This window comes from Apium graveolens, chromosome 8 (genome assembly GCF_009905375.1).
Source record: "Apium graveolens cultivar Ventura chromosome 8, ASM990537v1, whole genome shotgun sequence".
Lineage (NCBI taxonomy): Eukaryota > Viridiplantae > Streptophyta > Magnoliopsida > Apiales > Apiaceae > Apium > Apium graveolens.
In genome coordinates, this window is record NC_133654.1 from 148,408,678 (window position 1) to 148,434,994 (window position 26,317).

Below are 26,317 nucleotides of genomic sequence, written 5' to 3' on the forward strand. Positions count from 1 at the left end.
CATCCGAGTAACCTATTAGCTCAAAATTTGATTCTCTAGGATACCACAATCCTAGATCAGCTGTACCCTTGAGGTACTTAAAAAAAAAATTCACAGCTATTAGATGCAGTTCTCTTGGATCAACCTGAAATCTTGCACAATGACAGGTAACATACATGATATCTGGTCTACTTGCAGTTAAATAGAGTAAAGAGCCAATCATACCTCTGTAGTTAGTAATATCTACTGATGAACCAGTATCTTTATCTAACTTGGTTGCAGTGGCCATGGGAGTGGATGCAGTTGAACAGTCTTGTATTCCAAATTTCTTCAGTTAATTTCTGGTGTACTTAGATTGATTGATAAAAGTACCTTCTTCATTTTGCTTTACTTAAAGTCCCAGAAAATAGCTAAGTTCTCCCATCATACTCATTTGATATCTTGACTGTATTAGCTTTGCAAACCTTTCACATAGTTTGGCATTTGTAGAACTAAATATAATATCATTAACATATATCTGTACCAAAAGTAAGTCCTTTCCATGGTTGAGGTAGAACAGTGTTTTATCAATTGTACCCCTGTAAAATCCACTTTCCAGAAGGAATTAAGCTAAAGTCTCATACCATGCTCTTGGAGCTTGCTTAAGGCCATAAAGTGTTTTATCAAGCCTATAGACATGATTTGGAAATTTTGAATCTACAAAGCCTGGAAGTTGTTCAACATATACCTCTTCTTCCAATTCTCCATTGAGAAAAACACTTTTCACATCCATTTGAAAGACTTTAAACTTTTTGTGAGTAGCATAAGCCAAAAAGATTCTTATGGCTTCCAATCTAGCAACTGGTGCAAATGTTTCATCATAATCAATACTCTCCTATTGAGAGTAACCTTTAGCAACCAGCCTTGCTTTGTTCCTTGTAAATATGCCATCACTGTCAGTTTTGTTTCTGAACACCCATTTTGTGCTAACAATTGATCTGTTCTTTGTTCTTGGCACTAGGGTCCAGACTTTATTTCTTTCAAATCCATTTAACTCTTCCTGCATTGCTTGCACCAATCAGCATCTTGAAGAGCTTCTTCCACTTTCTTTGGTTCAGTCTGAGATAGAAAAGAATGATAGAGACATTCATTTGATGTTGATGTTCTAGTTCTGACACCTGCTTCAGGATCTCCAATTATTAAGTCAGGTGTATGTGATTTGGTCCACTTCCTTGCAGATGGAAGTTGATTTCTAGAACTGGATCCTCCCCCATGATCCATGTTATCTCCATCAGCATTTTCTGATGCTCCCCCTGTTGTTATGCTCTCTGAGACTTCAGAATTTGAGTTGGAACCTTCAGGATTTGAAGAATCAGAGTTTTCAGAATTATCAGAATTTGGCTCATCAGAACTTGATGAATCAGAACTTGAAGAGCCAGTGACAGGTTCTGATGCTTCTTAAAAGTCTTAAGTTATGGTAGAATCTTCAACTTACTCCCCTTGGACAGGTACAATTTCCCTTGGAGTAGTAACCACAGTTTCAATGACATCAGAACTTAACCCGTTAGAACTTACAGGATCAGGATTTAAGTCATCTGAATTTACAGAGTTAGAATTTAAATCTTCATTTTCAAATCTCAGCTGATCATGATCATTAAAATCTTCAAGTCCAGTAATCTTCTTATCATCAAAAGATACATTGATAGATTCCATGACAACCCTTGTTCTTAAATTGTAGACTCTGAAGGCTTTTGTAGAAAGTGGATATCCAACAAAAATTCCTTCATCAGCTTTTAGATCAAATTTTGACAGCTGTTCAGGATGAGTCTTAAGAACAAAACACTTGTAACAAAATACAAGAAAGTATTTCAGATTTGGCTTCTTTCTCTTCACCATCTCATATGGTGTTTTTACATGCTTGTTTATGAGTGTAGAATTCTGTATAAAACAAGTAGTCTGCACAGCTTCAGCCCAAAAGTAGGTTGGTAGCTTTGCTTCATCAAGCATAGTTCGTGCAGCTTCAATGAGAGTCTTGTTCTTTCTTTCTACAACTCCATTTTGCTGTGGAGTTCCAGGGGCAGAAAATTCATGCTTAATTCAATGCTCTTTGCAGAACTCTTCCATGAATGAATTCTTGAACTCAGTGCCATTATCACTTCTTATAATTTTGACAGAATCTTTGACCAATTTATCCAGCTGTCTGACATGATCAGTTAGAGTAGATGCAGTTTCATTCTTCTTGTGCAAGAAATACACCCAAGTGTACCTTGTGAACTCATCCACTATAACCATAACATATTTCTTATTTGCAATAGACATGACATTGACTGGACCAAATAGATCAACATGTAGTAGGTTATAAGGCTCAAGAATTGAAGATTCGGTTTTGCTCTTGAATGAAGATTTTCTTTGTTTTGCCTTTTGACATGAATCACAAAGGTCATCAGGAGAAAATACTGATTTTGGCATTCCTCTCACAAGATCTTTCTTTACTAGCTCATTTATGTTGTTGAAATTTAAATGAGAGGGTCTTTTGTGCCAATTTCGGCTTTCTTCAATTGATGCTCTACTCAACAGACAGATTGCAGAACCATCGGAACTTGTTGAAAGTCTAGCTTCATAAATGTTACCATGCCTGTAACCTTTCAGAACCACTTTGCCTGTAGAATTGCTTACAACTTCACAGTGTTCTTCAAAGAAATCCACATGATATCCTCTGTCACATATTTGATTCACACTTAGCAGATTGTGCTTAAGTCCTGAGAAAAGAGCTATTATTTCAATGATGACATTCCCAAGATTGATATTGCCATATCCCATAGTTTTTCCCATGTTGCCATCTCCATAAGAAACTCCTGGGCCAGCTTTCTCCACAACTTCTGATAGCAGGGCTTTATTTCCAGTCATATGTCCTGAACATCCACTGTCCAGAACTAGGATGTTTTTCCTGTTGCCCTGCAATCACAAAGACCACTAGTGGTTAGTTTTAAGGACCCAGACTTGTTTGGATCCTTTGGCCTTTTTAAGTTTTTTAGCATTTGCAGCGGATTTAATTTCAGAGTTTATCCTAACATGCTGTTTATCATAATTTATATCAGACTTTGCATCAGACTTTACACTAGAAGGAATAATACTAACTTTCTTTAAAGAAGGTTTTATTTGATAATAATCATAGTACAAACTATGATATTCCTTACAAGTATAAATGGAATGCCATAAACTACCACAATAAAAACAAGGATTTTGTGGTTTAAACCTAACAGACTGACTCTTAATTCCTGATCTAGGAGGTAAAGAGTTTATATCTTTATTTTTCCTACAAAAAGAAGCAAGATGGTTAGAGTTTCCACAGTTATAACATTTCTTTCTAGGAGCATTAGGAACAGGCATATAATTATTGCTTTTATTCACACATTCCTTTCCATTCCTATTTTTCCTAGCTTCCTTTACCTTGTTCACATTTCTAATCTCTTTCAGCTTATGCTTAAGCTGCTTCTTAGTCATTAAGCCTATGTTTACTTCAGCTGGTTTATCCTGTTCTAATTTGTCAGAAGTTGATTTTTCCTTGACTTCTGTCCTAGACTCTATTATCTTTTCAGAAACAGACTTTACAGTTTTTGCTACAAACTTAACAGAATTTACCTTTGGCTTAGCAGCCTTTTAACAACAATTGGCTCAATTTGCACAATTCCTTTCTCACTTTTATCATCTCCATAACCTAAGCCCTCTTTCCAGTTTCCACTACTTAGTAAATTCTGAGTTGTTCTGCCAGAGTTAGTCCAAGTTCCGATAATCTCTCTTTCCTATTCTAAATTATTTTTTAGAGATTCATTCAATTTTAACACTTCATCTCTAACATACAAAGCATCATCTCTTTCTTTCTTAGTTTGATAAAGAAAAACTAACTCCTTTTCTAAATAGTCATTCCTGTTTTTAAAGGCAAGATTTTCAGATGTTAATCTTTCACATGTTAAAGTCTGATCTCTATAACTAATGAACATGGTTTTGAGATATAATCTCAACTCAGTAATATCATCAGTATGAAAAGCATAAGTTGTTTGACGTAGCTTCAATTCAGCAGTTTCAGTACTGCTATCAGCATTTTCCATCAAGGCATAGTTCACCTCATGTTCAGAATCTGAAGTGTTTGTTCAGCTTTTCTTCTTTGTGACAAGTGCCTTGCCTTTGTCACTTTTTCCTTTCTTGCAGTCAGGAGATATGTGGCCTCTTTCACCACAATTGTAGCATTTGATATTTGAGTTGTCTCCTCTGTCAGACTTTCCTCCTTTGCCTTCAGACTTTCTGAACCCTTTCTTATCAGAACTTCCACCTTTTCTGGAAAACTTCCTGCCCTTTCTGAATTTCCTGTAGGCTATCTTTATGATATCCTTCAATATAAGAGCACATAGTTGCATCATCTTTGCATCAACATTTATTTCAAGTAAATTTTCAGTTTCTGAATCATCATCATCAGAATATGATGACTCTGAATCAGACTTTATGATGAGAGCCTTTCCTTTGCCCCTCTTTGAGGCAACCACTTTAGGAGATTCCTACTCAGCTTTAAGAGCAATTGTCCTTTACTTTCTTCCATGCCTCTTGCTCCTTTGATCCATCTCAAGTTCATGAGTCTTGAGCATACCATAAATTTCATCAAGAGTAGTTTCAGTAAGGTCATAGTTGTCTCTTATGGTAGTAGACTTTAAATCCCAATTTTCAGGAAGAGCTAAAAGGAATTTTAGATTTGAATCTTCAAGATCATATTCCTTGTCCACCAGTGACAGATCATTCAAGAGTTTGGCAAACCTGTCATATAAATCAGTTAATGACTCATCAGCTTTTGAATCAAAGTGCGCACACTTTTGAGTGAGTATAGTCCTCCTGTTCTTTTTGATTGCATCAGTTCCCTGGCATCTTGTCTCCAAAGAATCCCATATCTCCTTTGCAGTCTTGTAATTATTACCCTGTTTGACATGACATTATCAATGGCACTATGTAGCAAATGCCTTACCCTTGCATCCTTGGCAATAGATGAGATGTCTTCAGCTGTGTAATCACCTTTCTCCTTTGGTATGGACTTTGCTGGTTGATCAGCAACTGCAACAGAGAGCTTGGTAGGTTTATATGGTCCTTCATTAATCCTATCAAGGTATTCTGGATCTGTAGCTTCCAGAAACATAGCCATCTTCACTTTCCATATGGGATACTCAGAAGGTCTCAGTATGGGAACCCTAATAGTCTCATATCGACTGTGGTTTTGGGTGTTTTGAGTTTCTTGAGTTTTGGTGGGCTTAGTTGGGGTTTGTGTTTCTTCAGACATGATTGTTTGGATCTTTACTGTATGTGTGTTAATAGAAAAGCTCTGATACCAATTGTTAGGTCACACAATACTGTAGAAGGGGGTTGAATACAGTGTTTATACAATCAAATCGATTTAACACAAGTATATAACAAAGATCAAGTATATTCAATAAACTCTGTTACAATATGAACTGCTGTTCTCTCTCAGTGATGAACAAATATCACAAAGAGCTGCTAGGTTACAATGTATAATCTTCTCAATAATGATAACACGTCTAGTGTAAACCCTAAGTCTATGTTTATATAGTACACAGTTACAAGATATATTCTAATTGATATGGACTACAATTATGTCTCCTAAAATATATCAATCAGATATATTCTACAAGTCCTCCAGTCCTCTAACTCTTTCCATGCATATATTCTATTGTTTCAGTCTCGATCTTCTCCTGTAAATTAGCTTCATTCCTTAAATAAAAGTCTTCCCGCACTTAAGTTCTGATATGACTTAAGTTATGATATTAAGCTCTGACTTCAGTAAGTCCTGATTTCAGTAAGTCCTGATATGTCCTGTTGTTAAGTTCTGAAAACTAAATATAAATCATATTAGACATGACATCTCAAATATATCTAACAAACCAAACTCAATCGACGTAACTATACATCTTGCCATCTACCCGATCATTTATAACTAATCATGGCATTTTGAAACTGTAAACAGATAGCATGCATATCACATAGCATGTAATCATGGTATTCATATAACACATAATCACATATTTCATGTATTACATAAATCAGATAGTCAACAGCTAGACCTCAGTACATTTAGAACTGAAATCAGGTCAATAACAGTGTTTATTGATTAGATACCGATTCAGAATGATACACAATTCAAATGATATTGCATTATAAAATAAATTAGGACTTGAAAGTATTTTTATTGAAAGCGTAATGTTTTTCTGAGTCTGTACGCGTTCGTTTTGTATTAAACGGACGAACGGTTTATTTATTACGAATAAAATAAGATTTAAATGAGAATAAATCAATTAATAATAATATTAATTGATTTATAAATACCAAAATATAATTTTTAAAATATTTAAAAATAATTTTTAGGATTTATTTGAATTAATTATAAATAATTGCATTTTATTTAACTATTTATAAATAAAATTAATTAAATAAATAAATTAACCAATTAATTAAATCTATAAATAATTAATTAAAACAAATTATAAATAATTAAAATAAATAAGGATTTTTGAAAATAATTAAAGAAAATAATATTTGGAATTTAAAATAATTTAGTTAATTACAGTAATTAACTAAATTAATTTTTTGGAATTAAAAGAAATGATTTTTGAAATAAAAAATGAATTTTGAATAAATTGAAAAAAAGAAAAAGGGTAGAAACAGTTTTTTATCACGATTCTGCAACCAGGCGGATCAAACGGTGGCAGAGTGGAAGGAGATGACCGGAGGCATAAAGAACACGTCGTCGGAAATCTGGAATAATGCAGATTCCGGCCAACGTCGGTAATCCATCCGGCAGCCTCATTTTGAGGTCAAAATCACGCCCTTTCACGCGGTTTTCAGCTCGAAACAGTCCAATCAATTAGCAATAACTCGTTGTTAGTCCCAAAGTATCGTAGAAGGAGGGTTGAATACGATACCTACAATCTTTTCGATTCGTTTACAAGTTCTTCATTAAAAGTACGGAATCAAATAAGACACAAAACAATTTGAGGATATATTGTTGTATTAATATAATCCTTGAGATTGCTACAATCTAATCAATAAATTGATTAGCTACAATAAATTCAGCAGCATAACAATATGTATACAAGCTTAATAAATGAGGGGCTTTAATGGAGCTCTCGTAAACAAAATTGTGTTGCTGGAGAAGATGACTGAATATAAATTACATTCATTCAGTTCTGTTGTAGACTTTCAAATTCAATGGACATATGGTAGTCTTGTGTCCACTCTATCCTATTTAATTTGCTGCAATAAAATCAATGAATACACAACTCTTTTATGGCGACCTGAGCAAGCTTCTATGGTGACCAGTGTCTCTGTAGAGCTCTATGGTGATTGCATATATTCTATGGAGACCAGGAGATCTTCTATGGAGACCAGGGAACTTCTATGGCGACCAAGGGAACTTCTATGGCGACCAAGTGAATTCTATGGCGACCAAGTGATTCACTTGAAGTTCTCTGATCAGCTAAGGCTCTATGGCGACCAGGTAGTTACAGAGGTTTCTTCTGTGACGACTAGAGTCTATGGAGACCACTGGTGCCTTAGAGACTCTCTATGGCGACCACTGTGGTGCCTTAGAGAAATTCTCTATGGCGACCAGTTCTGTGGCGACCATAGTCTTTGTACACTTCTATGGCGACCAGTGAGAGGACTATCATGACTTAGAATATTCTTGCTTTTGTCAAACCATTCTTCATTGTATCAATATTTCCTTTTGTAACTAAATCAAAATTCTTTCTTGAATACTGATGTTTGGTGCACTGGTCTGGTTCACAAACAACTAGTATTGAGAGAATCCTAATTCAATTTATCTTGTGTTTCTGTACGGATACAGATTAAAGTTTATCCATTGCTTCTTTCACTGAACCCTTGATCTGTAACACTTGAAACAAATTCATGTAACTGATGCTTAAAGTCCCTTATTGTCTTATTCTTCATGGTTGCTTGAACATGACAATGAACTTCTTCCCATGATCTATTAGAGGACTTAAAGAGTCAATTTCATCATTTGGTTCTTTGTGTTTATCATGTCTTCATCTGTAGGGTTCCTGTGCTTCACAATTTAATATTGTTTATCTGTTTATGTTTTCATGTGGAGTTATAAATCCTCGATTACAACATTACATTATGCTTTACAATCTCTCCCTATTTGATTGTTAGAGTTCGACAAGCAAATCCCTAAAGATAACTCAACTGATGATAAGAAAAAGTACAATCTCAAAACATATAAAGATATTAAATACATTCTGGATTACATATTCAATTCCAGATTTCTTAAGTTACAAATTACAAAGAAGTTTTCCTCTAGCCTGAACATATATTATATATCTTCTTTGTCTTTGTTCTCTTCTGCTTCCTGCTTCCTTCTCCTTCTTGAGGCTGATCAGATTTTCTCTTAGAGACTTTCTTCTTAGGATATGAAGGTTTTGGAGGAGACTCTTTCAGCTTATTCAATCTTATTTGCACAAAATCACGAGCTTCTATCTCAGGTGCATTGACTGGAGGTGGATTATTCAGTTCAGGAAGCATTATCTCAAGATACTTGACTTTGGTGCATTTAGGAACAAGATCAAATAATAGTGTGGATTTTCAGGACATTACGAAGACTGTTATCCTTTTTGGATGTCCTCTTACTCTTTTAGTGTCATTGATTGATTCTTCTTCCATCACTTCATCAAGTATCTTAATGGTAGGAATCAAAGCAACCTTGTCCTCTTTACATGTGGATAGTTTGACATCCATCAAGGCTTGTTGTATTGAGTCTTATTCACTTGTTCTGAAGTCTTTGATTCTGATCTTACTTTTGTTGATTTTAAAGACTAGCTCCCCTTCACTATCAGTGCTGATTATGGGGTCATTATCTTTCAGAAAATTAATTTATGCTTCTCCATTGATGAACACCATCTCATGATATGCTATCGTAACCTTCTTCATATCCTTCTCTGTGTCTCTGATCATCTTATCATTGAGCCTATAAGCATATAGAACTTCAGCAGCTTTGTAATCTGCTTTTGATCTTTTAACACCTGGAGCTTCCAGTTTAGCTCTTTTGCTCCTGAGTTGACTTTCTAGGAAAGTAAGTTGTAGATAACAAATGGTTCTTATGTGTTGGTCAGACATGGTGATGTTTTGCATCCTACCACCTGCAAATACTTTGATCACGAATGGATACATAAATGCTTGAGGAGATACATCCATCATCATTCTCCAAAGTTTATCTCTGAAGTATTCATTCTCATTTGATTTTAGCCATGGGATTTTTTATGCTAGGACAAATAGTTCAACAATGTTCAACTTTTCCAGTACACTGGTGGACACCTTCATCTGTAGACCATCTCTGTGATTGATAGTGATCTTCCATCCAATCTTCAGAATGTTCACAGTAGTTCCAGTAATTATTTTGCTGAACTGATCATAGAACTCATGGATGTTATCATGTTCCTTTATGTAATGTTCCACAATTCTCAGCAGATTAGAGTTTTCAGGGTCTGAGTAGTGATATGTTTCTGGTTTGTCCATTTTCTTCTTTATTTCATCCCATTTGCTTCCTTTCCTGTTAGCTCGAAGATATGCTTCTCTCTCTTCTCTGTTCCTCCTTCTTTGAATAGCTCTTTGAATTCTTGCTCTTGATCTTTCCATTTCTTCTTGATTCTCTATATAAGAGCGATTTATTTTCTCTGGAAGTCCATAGAACAAACAGTCGTCTGAAAAAGCATCTTCATCTTCAAACTCTTCATCCTCAGAGATGATCTTTCTTTCTTCAATAGCCACTTTTTCGAATCTTGGCTCACACCCCATCGGAACATCACTTTCATCTATTTCACCTTCTTCTAGATCCTCTTCAGAGAATAAGGGTCTTGGAGCATATATCTGAGACAACAGATTTCTCTGAGTTGTAATGATTTGGCTCAGATGTCCTGATTGCTCCCCCTGAGATGTTGCACTTTCCTTCGAGAATCTTTCCTTGAGGAGCACCCTTTCATCAATCCTATCTTCTAGCTATTCCTCCATCTCATCTCCAAATTCATCATAAGTACCAGTAGTCTGAAAAGCATCTTGATGTAGATTAACAGCAGTGTCTAATTTTTCTTGTTCTACTACCCTTTTTCTCCCCCTCAGTTGGGTTATCCTTCAGAGCTGGTGTTGATTGAGCATGTAAGGTCGAGACAGGGATCTCAAGAGAAACAGACAGTTGTTTGCTGACTGAGGTCATTGGCCCAGTATCGGCAAGAGCTGCTTCAGATGAGACCGGGACCGGCGCTTGCTTGCTAACGGAGAGCTTTGGCTCAGTGTTGGCAATTGCTTTTCCTTTTCCTGTATGAGAGAGAGATCGCTCAACGAATTCCCATAAACTAGCGAATGCTGCTTGCTGATGTTCAAGTTGATCGGAAAGACTGGCGTTCTGATGATCCCTGAGAGATAGTTCTGTCTGAAAATATTGATCTTTAAGAGTCAGTTGTTCTTTGAGATAGCTGTCTTCGAAAGCTAGTTGCTCTTTAAGATATGATTTGGTGATATAGTTTGAGAGATCTATAGGTGTAGTTTGGATGGTAGGTGTCTCACAGGCTTCTCGCAGTGTATCACTCAGCACTCTAGCACTCGGTTTGGGGTTATGTGTGTCACTCGTGCTCACATGTTCACTCCGCTCAAAGCTCCAAGTTCCAAGTGTACCTGCAGAAGACACTGGAGCCATATTTAAGGAGGTCAGCAGTGGTGCAATAGGAGTTAACAATTCTCGATCCTTGTCTGAGACAAGTTGCCTATCATCAGGAGATGACTCATCCAGAGTTAGAATCTCTGGGAGGAGCACTGGGGCTGTCATATTTGGCATATGATCCCCAGCTTCCCCTTGTATATGTGAACATACATTCCCCTTAGGCTCACTAGTTAAATCTAGTTCATCACCAATAGGTTGCCGATCCGCGCCTACGTCGGATCCACTATCCGCAGATGCATCCAGGGTTATTAGTCCTGGGAAGGTAAGTGTTGTGCTAGATTTGGCAGCAATTACAACACTCTCTCCTACACCTGTGAAGGCAGTTGATCCATTAAAGGACCGTGAACAGGATATTCTAACCGTAAAACGGTTAAATGCCCTATTTCCGTCAAAACTTCCTCACCAAAGAGATCTCTTCTAATCGACTTATTTAATGCTTCAAGAGCTTGGATATCGGATAGTGTGTTTGACTCATTACAGGATGCCTTGGATGACGAGTGAATTTCAATAGATCTACCTTGTTGAGAAGATAGATCTAGTAATTGTTTAGTTTCCTTTTTAGCCAAAGAATCCTTTTGAGAAGATACATGGAGGTTTATAGTTGTCTCAGGAAATTTACTTCTTTGCTTCAAAGGAGACAGAGCTGTGGGTTCTCTCAAAGTACCTTCCTTATTTGCTGCATCCAGTGCAATTTCTCCCTCTATATGCATAGGGTCCTTATACTCTAGGGTTTGGGCTAAGAGAGTTGAAGGTGTTTGATTGGGCTCTAGAGGGTGGTTATGAATTTGTGGTATGCCAAATTCACTCCCTCTCCTATCTACTTCTTCAATAAGTAGTTGTGTGTGATGTGGGTCAAGATGTAATTGATCTATACTAATGGAATCAGAGCATGCTTCATAAGTATTACTCATAGCAGATGTACCCATACCTGAGAAAGCTGGTTTATAGACAAATGTATTAGAGTGAGTAGACTCAGCAGCTTGAGGAGGTTGTCTAGCAGCTTCAGGTTGAGGTTGTTGAGAATTGTCAGGTTCAACTTCTTGTTGTGGTTCAACTTCATTCTCTGCTTGATCACCATGTTCAAGCTTAGGTTGATCTGCTTCTTCATTCACATTCTCTTCAGGTGCATGAGCAATGTCTTCCTGTGGTGCATTTTCAGCTTGAGGTTCACCTTCATCATTTTCATCTTCATATTGAGCATTGATAGTAGCAAAGACATATGTCATGTGCTCTGTTAGGAAAACATCATTTGCATTTGAATAGTTTCCTTTCATGTGCAATTTAGTCACTATCAACGGGGACAAGATAGGAGAATCTTCCAAGATGTCACTGTGAGTTGACGCCTTTTATGCTTCTAATAGTTTTCCATTGAGCACAATCTGAAGAAACCTTGTGTATAAGATAAAGTTTTGATGCTGAGATTGGTTCTCCAAAATGTGCTTCATGAATAAACGCCCAAAGTTGATGCGAAGATTATGTGCGATAGCAACCCCAACAACTTGATTGAAATTAGTCAGTCCATGGAATCCACCAGTCTTGGGAGCCAAGCAGTGAGATAATATGTTGACAAATAGATTCCATTCTTTTGGAAGATGACTTTTGTTGAAGTGTTTAGGAAAATCATCATTCCTTGTCAATATGCTTCTTATTCCTCTGAAGAAGCTGAGTAATTCTTAGTCTTCTGGAATGGCATCAAAATTATCACGAGGTAGCTGAAGATGTTCATTTAAATCATCTTTTGTGATTCTGATGGTATCATCATCAATAACAAAGGAAAAATCCAGTTGTTCACCATCAGAGGAGTTTGTAGTTGTTCTATGCACATTCCTTAGAAGTTCAACATTTAATTTCACATTAGTAGTGCATGTGAAGTGCACAATGGAGTGTTCATTTAGAAAATGGATCCATGTCTCAAAATGTGCCATTTTAACTGGATCACGTTCAATAATTGAAACAAAATTTGTTTTTGAAATCTGAATATTATTCGCCATTTACTTAAAAGTGAGAATAAAATTTGGATTTAAAATAAATAAATTCGTGCGCTTCGAATTATAAGATAGATCAAATAGACCAAAATATTTTGAACATACTTTTTAAAAGAATTAACCAAACGAGGCCTTAAGAAGAAATTACAGAGAAATCAATTCAATTAACAATTTTTTTGTTTAGCCAAACAAAGCCTTAATCACAAAAACAATGGTAATTCAATCTCTACAAACACCCGGTGGAATTTGTTGAAAATGGTCTCAAATTAATCCTTGTTCTCCAGGCTTTTAGAATCTCCAAATATTATAAATTTTGGTAGATTTTTGTTATAGATTTGATCAAAGTAAAAATTTCTTCTTCTTCTTCCTCACTTGCGACTGTGTTGTGTGTATATGAAAATCGATGAAGTCGTATATATATACTCACAGTGAGAGGGAAAACAACAACAAAAAATCACAAAGGTTTATTTGTGTGGCGACTAGGTACTCCTGTGGAGACCACGGAGCAGTGTAAGCTCTCTGTGGTGACCACAGGAGAGATAGACTTAGTTGTTTCTAAGTGGAAACCCTCTGTGGCGACACAGTGGAATTTTACTTAGAAAAAAATTCTAAGTCCAACTCTCTGTGGCAACACAGTGGAGTTCTACTTAGAAAAATTCTAAGCCTAAACTCTTTGTGGCGACCACAGTCGAGTAACTTGGAAATTTTTTAAGTCAAACTCTCTGTGGCGACCACAGTAGAGTAACTTAGAAATTTCTAAGTCTGAAACCCTTATATTGCGACCAACACCCTCTATGATGTTGTTGTTATTATATTTTTAACATCTTTTAAATATTGTACATTAAAAAGACTGTTGAAAAATAATAAATCACAATTAGTTTTTACTATTTACAAATATTATCATTACATTGATAACACTATATTTTTGTGAAAATTCATTATGCTGCAAATTTTAATATTAATTCAATGAACCCCTTTAAATATTAATTATTTAAAGTCCACTGAAATTAAATTACATAGCTTTATCAATATGAATATGCTACAACATATATATATAAATTTGATGCAAGCAAATAAATGATTGAATTACGAGAAATAATTAATGGCATGTAAATTCAGATGTCCTTAAAATATTGAAATTAAATAACAAGTGAATTTCACCAAGACAAATTGCAGTTTCTGACTTCTAAAATTAATTAGAAAGATTTAACATCCCAAGCTCACTAACCAACTTAGAGAAAGTGTTTTCATCAAGTGGTTTTGTGAAGATGTCTGCAATTTGATCCTCTGTGGGTAGAAAATGTAACTCCATTGTGCCATTTGTGACATGCTCTCTGATAAAGTGATACCTGATATCAATGTGCTTTGTTTTTTCATGTTGAATTAGGTTGTTTGAGATTGCTATTGCACTTGTATTGTCACAGAAGATTGGGATCTTCGATACCAACAGACCATAATCCCGGAGTTGGTTCCTCATCCATAAGATTTGAGCATAACAACTCCCAGCAGCTATGTATTCAGCTTTAGCAGTTGATGTGGATACTGAGTGCTGCTTCTTGCTATGCCAGGATACCAATCTTCTCCCAAAAAACTGACAGCTTCATTTAGGGTACCAAATTCCAAGATTTGGAGTTCCCTTAAGGTAATTAAATATCCTTTTAACAGCTATAAGATGAGACTCTTTTGGTTCAGCTTGAAATCTAGCACATAAGCATATTGCAAACATAATATCTGGTCTACTTGCTGTGAGATAAAGTAATGAGCCTATCATACCTCTGTAGCTTGTGATGTCAACTTTCTTACCAGTTTTGTCCTGATCAAGCTTGGAGGCTGTTGGCATGGGAGTCTATGCTGGAGTTCAATCTTCCAGATTATACTTCTTGAGAAGTTCTTTGATATACTTGGATTGATAAATGAATATACCATCTTTGCTTTGACTCACTTGTAATCCAAGAAAGTAGTTCAACTCTCCCATCATGCTCATCTCATACTTACTCTGCATTAGCTTAGAGAATCTCTTGCAAAGATCATCATTAGTAGAACCATATATAATTTCGTCAACATATACTTGAACTAATATCATATCAGATTTATGCATTTCATGAAACAAATTTTTATCTATGACACCTCTAGTAAAACCATTTTCAAGTAAAAACTCAGAAAGAGTGTCATACTATGTCCTTGGTGCTTGTTTAAGACCATAGAAAGCTTTGAATAGGACGTATACAAAATCAGCCAGATTTGGATCTTCAAAACCTGGAGGTTGTTCTACATACACTTCTTCTATCTCCCTATTCAGGAATGCACTCTTCACATCCATTTGATAAACTTTGAATTCTGAATGTGTTGTGAATGCCAGAAACATCCTGATTGCCTCAAGTCTAGCCACTGGTGCATAGGTTTCATCATAATCTATACCCTCTTCTTGAGAGTAACCTTTAGCTACCAGTCTGGCCTTGTTTCTCATTACAATTCCATCTTCATCTAGCTTGTTTCTGAATACCCATTTAGTGTTTATCACTGACTTGTCCTTTGGTTGGGGTACCAGCTTCCATACCTCCTACCTCTCAAACTGATTGAGTTCTTCTTGCATAGCAATAACCCAATCTGGATCTTCCAGTGCCTCATCCACTTTCTTAGGTTCCATTTCTGAAAAAGCCCTAAAAAGTAACATTCATCCTGAGTGGCATGTCTAGTTCTTACTCCTGTGTCAGGATCACCAATGATCAACTCAAAGGGATGGTCTCTGTTCCGAACTCTTTGATGAGGCAGATAAGATCTTGAAGTTTCCCCTTGTTCAGTCTGATGTTGAGTGTGAACTGTAGATCCTCTTCCTGCTCCCCCTGAGTTATTGTCACCATGACTAGATGATTCTGATCTTGGTGTAGTGGTACTTGAAGGTGTTCCTGTATGATTATCATAATCATTATTTCCACCATTACCACTACTTGATCCTGAATTAGCATTGCCATGTACTGTAGATGTAGTTCTAGCAATCTCAGGTTCTATTATCTCCAAAGGATCATCTGATAGATTTTCAAATTCCAGAGATTCAGAATCCTTTTCTCTTTGCAGGCTTGACAACTTGGTGTTGTCGAATATTACATTAAGGCTTTCAATAACCTTCTGATCAGTAATCATATAAACCCTGTAAGCTTTAGATTCCAGAGAATAGCCAAGAAATATGCCTTCTTCTGCCTTAGCATCATCAAACTTTCCTAGATGCTCATTTCCTTCCTTCAGCATAAAGAATTTAGCACCAAACACATGAAAGTATTTCAGTGTTGGCTTCTTGTCAGCCATTATCTCATAAGGAGTCTTGTCATGATCTTTATTAATCAGGGTACGATTTTGAGTGTAACACGCTGTGTTGACAGCTTCAGCCCAGAAGTAGGTGGGAAGTCTTGATTTGCTTAGCATAGTCCTTGATGCTTCAACCAAGGTACGATTCTTCCTTTCTACTACTCTGTTTTGTTGAGGAGTTCTTGGAGCTGAATACTGTCTCGAAATACCTTACTCTGTATAGAATTCATTTAGAAATGCATTCTTGAATTATGTCCCATTATCTGATCTGATCTTTCTAACAGGTAATTTCGCTTCCATCTCAATTTTCTTTATATGATCCACTATCAGCTGAGGTGCTTCATCCTTGGATTGTAAGAACAACACCCATGTGTATTTGGAGAAGTCATCGACCATCACTAAATCATATATTTTCCTTGATAGTGACAACACATTCACTGGACCAAATAAATCCATGTGAATCAACTGAAGAGGTTCAGTTATGCTTGTCATTTCCTTGCTTCTGTATGATGCTTTCTTTAATTTCCCCTTTTCACATGCTTCACAGAGTCCTTCTTGACAAAATTCATCTGTGGTAGTCCTCTCACTAATTCTCTCTTGACCAGAGAGTTCATTGTCTTGAAGTTCAAGTGCGAGAGCTTCTTGTGCCATAACCAACTTTGTTCTGATGAAGTTTGTTGTAGAAACATATGTTTACTCCATCACAGGTAGACTTCAAGTCAGCTACGTGCAGATTACCTTTCCTTACTCCCTGTAAAGCAAGCTTCTCATCTTTCCTATGAGAGATCAAACATCTTTCTGATCTAAAATCAACATTGTATCCCTTGTCACAAAACTGACTTATGCTCAGAAGATTATGCTTCAATCCTTCCACAAGAGAGATGTTTTCAATGATGACATTTCCAATTTCCAATTTCCAAATTGCCATATACCTTAGTAAATCCTTTGCTGTCATCTCCAAAGGTAACTATAGGGCCAACTTTCTCAACCACTCCTGTGAGCAGGGACTTTTCTCTTGTCATGTGCCTAGAACACCCACTGTCCAGAATCCACATGATTTTTTCCTTTCTTACCTTACCCTACAAACATAGATTGATTAAGAAGACTTTGGTACCCCAAGATTTCTTGGGTCCTGAAGGTTTAGGGGTAGAAACAGGATCAACAAATGAAACCTTGACATGCTTAGCTTTCACTTTGAGTGACTTCTTTTCAGTGCTAGTCTTATCAAAGATGTTAGACTTAGAGACAGGAGGTACTACAGTCTTAGCCTGTGTGTGCTCATTACCCATGCTTGTCTTAGTGTCAGTGCAAGTGTTAGCAGTTGCATAAAAAGCTTTAAAATATTCATACATGGTAACAAATGCACATGGCATACATCTAACTACACCACAGGGCTCATGAAAGCTAGGCATGTTAGGCATGGCAGGCATACTGGAAGATGCAACAGATTCTACTTTAGCTTTAGTGCATGCATGTGTAAGGTGTGCAGCAGAATTGCAATTATTACATAACTTCCTAGAGGCAGATGAGGAAGATGGAAAGTCAGATTTCTTATTTACACATACATTGTCATTTCTGTTCTTCTTAGTCTTAACCTTAGCACCCTCACCAGTCTTAGAGTTAATTATGGGGTCTGGTTTCTTAAGTGTGTCAGGTTCCTTACTATCCACCTTATTACCTGGGTCAGCTGTGGATTTGGCTTTACTAGCTGGAGCCTTAGGAGTCTTAGGGGATTCCTCTTCCTTCTCTCTATCTTCAGCAATCAATTCCTCATTGATTAGCAAATTTACTTCATCCAAAGGTTCTGAAACAGACTCAGTGAATAACGGAGATACAACATCCTTAATAACATATGGAACCTTTTCGGAGACAAACATGTTTATCTCAGATGTACCACTATGTTTCTTACTATTCAGCTTAGAATAGTCAAGTCCTATTGAAGTCTTAGATTTAAATCTTTGACTATCTATTATCTCCTTCTGAGTCAAAGCTGCATTCTTAAACGCCTGTAACTTCTTTTCTAAGTCAACAATTTGGGTTCTGAGAATGGCTTTTATGTCTGCATTGCATTTAACCTTATTCTCTAGATATTCATTCTTTTGCTTAAAGTCTTTTAGTCCAACTACAAGCAATTCTAGTTCTTCATTCTTAGAGGTTAAACTCTCAGATTTAAGAACTAACTTACCATTTTCAAGTTTATATGCAAGCATGCTTGTATGAATATTATACAATTCTAAAGTAAGTTCATGCACAGTAGATTTGTATTCATACATAGTCATATTTATAGTGGTAAGTTCAGGAACCTGAGATGATTGTGATGATTCCTCTGCAGAGTCTGCCATAAGAACCAGATTCATGTACTCTTCCTCTTCATTCGAATCAGTATCATCCAAGCTTTTTCCTTCAACAATGTATGCTCTTCCCTTTTCCTTCACCACATAAGCATTCGGCTTCTATTTCAGCTTCTCATTCTTCCTTTTCAAATCTTCATAAGTTTCCTTCTTTTCATAGGAGTCATTTGATTTTGCTGCCTTGGGCTTTCTGCAATCAGATGCAAAGTGCCCTAACTCATTGCAGTTGTAGCATCTAGTTTTGCTCTTGTCTATCCAACTTGACTTGTAGCCTCCTCTGGAGCTTGACCCTGATGAGTAGCTTCCTTTCTAAAATCTTCCTAATGAACCCCTTGGTTTATAGTTGGGCTTTCTTCTGAATCTAACATAACTAAATTTTGTAGCCATGTATGCCATAGATTTATCCTCCAACTGTTCAAGTTCTTCCTGAGTGTAAAACTCATTTTCATCCTCTGGCTCACCATGAGCAATTTCAGCTACGATAATTTCTTTAATTGTTGAGGAGGGTGCAACATTACTTTCTTGGATTTCAGGTTCACGAACTACAAGTGCAGTGGTTTTTGCAAGTGTCGTACTCTTACTGTCAATAGAACTAGGTCCATAGATAATAGCTCTCTGCTCTTGCTCCAGCTCACGTGTTATTAGCTTTCCATCGATCACATCCAGGGACATAGTAATAAAATTTGCCCTTTCCCTGATTGAAGTATTCTTTTGTTCTAGGTGAACTGGGAGCGTCATCATAAACTTTCTGTTAGACTCTCGTATAGGGTAAACTTTTCCTTACAGCTTTAATTCACTTAACAGTCTTGTATATCCCTCAAAGAGTGAAGACAGTGCTTCTTCAGGTTGAAGTTTGAATACCTCATACTGAGTCGTCAGAATATCCATCCTATTTTCTTTGACTTCTTCTGTACCTTCCATTAAAAGCTCAATGGTATCCCACATATCTTTTGCACTGTTACATCCTAGAAGTTGATGACTCATATCTTTATCGGTCGATTCCACAATTATGAGTTGAAGGCTTGTGTCCAGATTTATCAACTCCTAGTCAGTTTCCGTATATTTAGACGGATCCCTGGGAGTGGATGAGGAAGGAATTCTCACACCAGTTATGGTTGTGGATTCAACAACTACTTCCATCGGAACATAAGGGCCATTCGGTAATATCCCAATGTAAAGTGGATTCGAAGCTTTCATAAATAGCATTATCTTTTTCTTCCATAAGTTATAATTATCACTATCGAATGGGGGAACCTTTATACTTCCAATTCTTTGGTTGTTCATCATCTTGGCGGAATTAAATTATTTAAAGTTCAAAAATTTCAAGAAATGAAAATATTTGAAAATTCAAGAAATTTACAAGAACTTGTTTTTTTCTCTGGATCTTAATTTGTATGTCAATCAACAAGCTCTGATACCAATTGTTAGTCCCAAAGTATCGTAGAAGGGGGTTGAATACGATACCTACAATCTTTTCGATTCATTTACAAGTTCTTCGTTAAAAGTACGGAATCAAATAAGACACAAAACAATTCGAATAATATATTGTTTTATTAATATAATCCTTGAGGTTGCTACAATCTAATCAATAAATTGATTAGCTACACAAAATTATAATATCCGGGAAAATTATGTGAATATTATATGTTAAATAAATAAATATGGTGTGTTATATAAATTAAAGTAATTATTGTCATGATATGAGATGTTATAACTGTTATGTGTGTTTCTATGAAGGCCAGAAAAATTCTCGATTGATTAAAATATGTTTAAACTGCAATTATATGAACTTATCTGCAATCGGGATGCGTATTTATTAGCGTCTTTATTAAGATACCTGTTTTATTTGATTTTATGCGCGTTTGAATGTATTTTACGTGTTTTCGGGATTTTCTGGTAATTCAGGGATCGTTTCCGTTTTTCAAAAATCAACGGACCGGGACCCCACCGGGATGTCAAACCATACAAAATCGATGTTTTTATTTTTATAAAATTATTCGTATTTTAAATACCCTTTATTTTTGTATTTTTGAATTATTCGCAATTTTCGGGGAATTTTGACATTAATTTTGTATTTTATCGTTTTTAAAATTATTCCCAGTAATTATTATTTTGGGTCCCTAATTATTATAATTAGGGGATAAAAATACCCTTAAATTATTTTGGGGTATTAAAATTTTTGTATATATATAAATAGCAGAATTTTTTTATTTTATTTTACTTTAATTTCAGGAATTACAAAAAATAAAACAAAATTCAGAAAATAGGAAATGGGGGTTAGGGTTCGTTCTTGAATAGATTCAATCGATTGATCCATTTGCAGTAATCATTTGTTGACGAAACTGATATCAAATCAAAGAGCATCTTAGGGCCGATCTTTTGGTATAATTATCTCGATTTAAGATTGAATATTTTGCAGAATCGAATTTTGTATAGTTCGTTTTAATTTTTGAATTTTCTGAATCATTGTTGATACGCTGAATGATTTTGAATATAGGGAATGAATCTAGATACCCAGAGCTCTATTTTGATAAATAGTATGTTTAATTTGGAGGAAGATTCAGTAAAATCGAAGTTTCCGATTGGTTCATCGGAAATTCGTTGATGTTTAACCGGAGATTCTTCTTCTGATTTGATATGACTTGTTTGTTAGAGTATTGAGATTTCTGGGCAAGCTAGATACGATTTGATATTGAAAATCTGTTGATTGGCATTGATTTGAGTACACCGGATTTTTTGAGTTCGCCGGCGTTCGGCTGAAACTCGGCGGAATCGACGTTTAGAGTGTCGGTTTCTGTTTTTGTTGATTCAGTCGTGTTGTTGGTTTGATGTAGAGCATAACCCAGCTAAGAAACGGATGAAACAGGGACGATTTTGGCCGGGAAACGACTCACTGGAGTCGGTCAGCCCCGCCGGAAACTGGGTAATTTTCATTCTGAACACACCAAGACATATCTTTTAATGATCTGACTTATGTGTTACATGAAATATTTGATTACGTGTTATACGAATACCATGATTACGTGCTATAGGATATGCATGCTATATGTTTACAGTTTAAAATGCCATGCTTAGTTATAAACGATCGGGTAGATGTCAAGACGTATAGTTACGTCGATTAAGTTTGGTTCTGTCAGTTAAGATAGTTCTTTTGTTTATAGAATCGAGTAGCAAGGAGGGTGGTCAAGTGTTAGCCGGAGATAGTAGCCAGCAGCTATAAGCAGAATTATAGTGAGAGATTATCGAGCATACCAGGCAAGTACCCTAACTTCACTTATCATTCAAGTGACGTTTATTTTGAATCATATTATGCAAGTATTTATATCTTCATTTATCATTCAAGTGATATTGATTCCAAATTTTATTCTTTCAATTTCTCTATTATTCTAAGTTCAGAATAGTTAAATATTTTTACATTTCACTACAACTTACTCTATACAGTGAAGTTTTGAATTGAGATTAGCGAATAACTAATTGTTCTGGTTATTTCGCCATTGGTTGTTGAGAAAACTCCGGACCATGAGAAATGGGGAGTTATGTGGTTAAGGATGTCATATGATTCGACTACTTTGACGGAAAATTGTTTTTATGGGTTGGATGGTTGCGTAAGAGGCCGTGGCGGCGGTCTAGCATGAGCTATGTGTTATACAGGATATAACACCTTGCTAGGCCGATATGTGCCTTGGATACCTTTTGTTTAGTTGGATATACTTCGGCATACCGGTGTTGCTCCGCGGCTGATCACCGGCGGTAACACACCGTCGTTCGAGGATTCCAATCCCAAAACAAAATATATTGCAAATGTTGTTTATTATCAAATATATATATCAGTTTTGATATTGTTCAGGTATTGTGGTTTGGTTTTGTTCATCAGATATATTGTTGTTATTGTTCTAAATCATAAGCTAATTACTGTTTGCTGAGCATTTCTTCCGCTCATACTTGTTTCATATCCTGATTCTTTCAGCTAGGCCAGGGCAAGCTTAAGTTCCAGGTCTGACCAGAGGTTGGGCGCTTGTAAATAGTTGGGTGTGTTTTCCAGGTAGACAGTTTGGGACGCTTAACTAGACTAGAGGTTTGTAATAAAATTTGAATAAATTATAAAACTAATTAGATGTATGGTTTATAATAACAGTTGATTTGTAATAGTGCATGTTCTATACTATAACCTGTGATCGATCCAGTTGCATGCAAGGGGTCATATTTATTATATTATTCCGCTGTGATTATTTTATTTTGGTCTATTGGCAAGTGACCCCCAAATCTAGACCCCGGGTTTGGAGGGCGTCACATAAATTCAGCAGCATAACAATATGTTTACAAGCTTAATAAATGAGGGGCTTTAATGGAGCTCTCGTAAACAAAATTGTGTTGTTGGAGAAGATGACTGATTATAAATTACATTCATTCAGCTTCTATTGTAGACTTTCAAATTCAATGGACATGTGGCAGTCTTATGTCCACTCAATCCTATTTAATTTGCTGCAATAAAATCAATGAATACACAACTCTTCTATAGCGACCTGAGCAAGCTTCTATGGAGACCAGTGTCTCTGTAGAGCTCTATGGCGACTGCATATGTTCTATGATGACCAGGAGATCTTCTATGGTGACCAAGGGAACTTCTATGGTGACCAAAGGAACTTCTATAGCGACCAAGTGAATTATATGGTGACCAAGTGATTCACTTGAAGTTCTCTGATCAGCTAAGGCTCTAGGCGACCAGGTAGTTACAAAGGTTTCTTCTGTGGCGACTAGAGTCTATGGTGACCACTGGTGTCTTAGAGACTTTCTATGGCGACCACTATGGTTCCTTAGATAAATTCTCTATGGCGACCAGTTCTGTGGCGACAATAGTCTTTGTACACTTCTATGGCGACCAGTGAGAGGACTGTCATGACTTAGAATATTCTTGCTTTTGTTAAACCATTCTTCATTGTATCAACATTTCCTTCTGTAACTGAATCAAAATTCTTTCTTGAATACTGATGTTTGGTGCACTGGTCTTGTTCACAAACAACCAGCATTGAGAGAATCCTAATTCAATTTGTCTTGTGTTTCTGTGCAGATACAGATTGATGTTTATCCATTGCTTCTTTCAATGAACCCTTGATCTGTAACACTTGAAATAAATTCATGTAACTGATGCTTAAAGTCCCTTGTTGTCTTATTCTTCATGGTTGCTTGAACATGACAATGAACTTCTTCCCATGATCTATTAGAGGACTTAAAGAGTCAATTGCATCATTTGGTTCTTTTGTTTATCCTGTCTTCATCTGTAGGGTTCCTGTGCTTCACAGTTTAATATTGTTTATATGTTTCTGTTTTTATGTTGAGTTATAAATCCTCGATTACAAGTTACATTACATTATGCTTTACACTCGTATGCAACATCTGAAACCACAAACAATCACCGGAATCAAAAATTCGATGATTCCAAGGATGAACACCGGTGACTTCGCCGGAAAAACGCTAATGTAGCAACTCGAAACCAAAAATCACGATTCCAGTACGAAAATAAAGCTTAGATCAATTGAAAACTATTCTAATCATCAAAAATCATCAAGAACCTCAAGATTAATCAAAAATTCGAAATTAAAAACTCAAAAAAAAAAGAATTCGTTTAGTATCTTTTAGCAACCAAATAATTAGTATAAATACACAAATCAATTCTATAAATCATCCTAAAGCTTTTTATAACATCAAACTCAATCAACAAACATTCAAAATCAAAAACGATTTCTACATCAAGAACATAAAAATCGATTTTTCCCAATACTTAAACTCGATTTGTGATTTTGGTATGACTGTATAGAGCTCGAAACAAGCTTTGATTTGGTTCAAGAATCATCAAAAACGGTTCATTCAATCTCCCAAAAATATTGATCAAAGTTTTGTTCAAGAATTTTACCCCCAAATATATTCTTGAATTTTGATTTATTTTCTGAATTTTTGATAAAATAAAATGAATAAAGAAATCAGTTTTCAACTATTTACATTTACAGAAAATTATACCCCTAAAATTAATTAAGGGTGTTTTTATTCCCCTAATTAAAATAATTAGCCCCCAAAATAATAATTACGGGGAATAATTTTAAAAACAGTAAAATATAAAATTTGTATCAAAATTCCCCAAAAATTGCGAATAATGCAAAAATGCAAATATATTGGGTGTTTGAAATACATATAATTCTATAAAATAAAAACATGAATTTTGTGAACTTTAATGTCCCGGTGGGGTCCCGGTCCGTTTATTTTTAAAACACAGAGACGATCCCTAAATTACCAGAAAACCCGAAAACACATAAATTGCATTCAAATGCACCTAAAACGAAATAAAATGAGTACCTCGATAAAGATGCAAGTAAATACGAGTCCTGATTACAGATCGATTCATATAATTGCAGTTTAAACACATATTAATCAATCGAAAAAATTTCTGGTTCGCACGGGAACACAAATAACATTTAAAACATGTAATATCATGGCAATGAACATTTTAACTTATATAAACACATACTATTTATTCATTTAACATACTATATTCATATAATTTTCCCGGATATTACATCCTTCCCCCCTTAACAGGATTCTGTCCTCAGAATTAGCCTCGAAAAACAAGTGAGGATACTTGGACCGCATTTTACTTTCCAACTCCCAAGTCGACTCTTCAACCTTGGGATTCCTCCACAAAACTCGCATTAAAGACACAGATTTATTCCTAAATACTCTTTCTTTCTTATCTAAAATTTGCACCGGTCGCTCTATAAAAGATAAATCTGGCTGAATCTCGATTGGCTCATATTCTATGACATGATTCGAATCAGGTAAATAACGCTTCAACATCGACAGATGGAACACATTATGGATATGCTGCATGTGAGTAGTAAGGCTAGCTCGTAAGCGACCTTTCCCACACGCCTCAAAATCTCGAAAGGGCCAACATAACGCGGATTCAGCTTTCCTTTCTTCCCAAATCTTGATAAACCTTTCCAAGGTGAAATCTTCAATAGTACTGCTTCACCAACTTCAAATTCCATATCCTTTCTGGTAGGATCAGCATATTTGCTTTGACGATCTTGAGCTGCCACTAATCTTTTCCGAATGATTTCTACTTTCTCTTTTGTCTTCTAGATCAATTTTGGACCTAAAATCTTCCTCTCACCAACTTCTTCCCAACATATTGGAGATTTACATCTTCTCCCGTACAAGGTTCGTAAGGCGGCATTCCAATACTGGCATGATGACTGTTATTGTAGGAGAATTCAACCAATGGCAAATGCTCATCCCAACTTCCTTCAAAATCTATGCACATACTCTTAGCATGACTTCAATAGTCTGAATCGTCCTTTCACTTTGACCATCAGTCTGCGGATGATACGTGGTACTCATATTCAACTTCGTTCCGAGACAATCTTGAAAACTCCCCCAAAATCTTGAATTAAATCGAGGGTCTCTGTCTGAAACTAAGAATACTGGAACTCCATGTCGAACTACAATTTCCTTCAGGTATAGCTGAACCAGTTTATCCAATGAGAATCTCTCGTTAATAGGAAGAAAATGTGTTGACTTCGTCAATCTGTCAATAATAACCCAAATAGCATCATGATTTTCCCTGGTCCTCGGTAATCCAACTACAAAATCCGTCGCATTATGTTACCACTTCCATTATGGAATGTCCAATGGCTGTATCAGTCCACTGGGCCTTTGATGTTCCGCTTTGACTCGCTGGCAAGTGTAACACTTACTTACCTATTCCGCAATTTCTTTCTTCATATTTGGCCACCAAAAGTTTTCTCTTAAGTCTCGGTATATCTTCGTACTTCCGGGATGAATTGAATATCTGGAGTTGTGAGCGCCTGGAAGAATTTCATCTTTTAGCTCGGCCACGTTGGGTATCCATATTCTAGAAGAAAATCTTAAGATTCCTTTATCAT